The sequence below is a fragment of the Volvox carteri genome, assembly GCF_000143455.1.
Source record: "Volvox carteri f. nagariensis unplaced genomic scaffold VOLCAscaffold_67, whole genome shotgun sequence".
In the NCBI taxonomy this organism is placed as follows: Eukaryota; Viridiplantae; Chlorophyta; class Chlorophyceae; order Chlamydomonadales; family Volvocaceae; genus Volvox; species Volvox carteri.
The window spans coordinates 740289-741741 of record NW_003307610.1 but is presented as its reverse complement, the minus strand read 5'-3'; positions in this window follow the sequence as shown (position 1 = coordinate 741741).

Genomic DNA, 1453 nt, shown 5'->3' with positions numbered 1-1453 from the left:
TGTGTCTCTCCTTTTGTCTGTCTCTGTTTGTCTGTCCGTGTGTCTGTCTGTCTGTGTGTGTGTGTGTGTTTGACTGAAATGGGTGGGTGGGTGTGTCTGTGTGTCTGTCTTTGTATGTGTTTGAGTGTGTTACAAGTTCCATACAAGTGCGGGGTTGTCCATAAAAGCTGGCGTGCCCATGGACGGTAAATCGTTTGAAGTGCAGTTACATGGTGGACCATCATTGTCCTCCCTCGTCCACTTGAGCATATGAAGCGCCATAGAGCAACGTGCCGGGTCTCCCAGACTTCCGAGGGGAACCTGGCTAGTGCCAGGGGTGGGGCCTCAGTGAAATCGTGTGCACGTTGAACCCTTGAAACGCGAGGTCATGTTCGTACTTAGCCCGTGTACTAGTGTACACCGGGCATTTCACAAAGGCATGCATTTCGCCTTGAACCGCCCTGCAGTCACAAAGCCTGCAGGTGCGTGCTGTGTGCTCACAGCTGTTAGGTTGGTCATGACGTTGATCAATCTCTAACTCCCAACAGCCTGTTACCCGGAAGCGTTGAGTTGACAGTCCTCGCCGAGGCAAGCACTAGTCTGCATAGACGCGTATACAAAAACAATCTATATGGCGGCAGCGGAGACTTGAACTCCGAACACCTAGTATTCGTGATACTTCAGTGTCTGGCCAGTGCACCCCGCCCGGGTAGCTTATATCTCGGCCTACCTGCCGGACATTCCCTACCATGGTCCTGCCGTACTAGGATAATGTCGGTGGGGCCCCGGGGCCCCAGCCCATTAGGTTTGCTACGAACAACCGCCATGTTCGAGACATGTGACGAAACTCGTAACATGTACGAAACTCGGGTCGAATCATTAACGAAATAACAGTTATTGTCAAGAGTAATCGTTGAAGTATTCTAAGGGTTTGCTGCGAACAACCGCCATGTTCGAGACATGTGACGAAACTCATAACATGTACAAAACTCGAGTCGAATCATTAACGAATTAACAGTTATTGTCAAGAGTAATCGTTGAAATATTCTATGGGAAATGTAGCTTGCTACAATGTGTGTGTGTGTACATGTATGTGTGAGACTGTGTGTGTGTGTGACTGTGTGCGTGTATGTGTGTGTGACTGTGTGTGTGAGACTGTGTGTGTGTGTGTGTGTATGTGTGTGAGACTCTGTGTGTGTGTATGTATGTGTGTGTCTCTCTCTCTGTGTGCTTGTATGCGTGTATGTGTGTGTCTCTGTGTGTGTGTGTGTGTCTCTCTCTCTCTCTCTCTGTGTGTGTGTGTGTGTCTCTCTCTCTGTCTGTGTGTGTGCATGTTTTCATGTTACCCCAACTCCACCATGTGCCCCAACAGTGCTGTGATTGTGTGGTTGTCTGTGTGTTTTTGTTACCCCAACATCACCTGCTTGTGTCTGCCTGTCTGCCCTATGGTATAAACATGCCGGTTACCGACCGT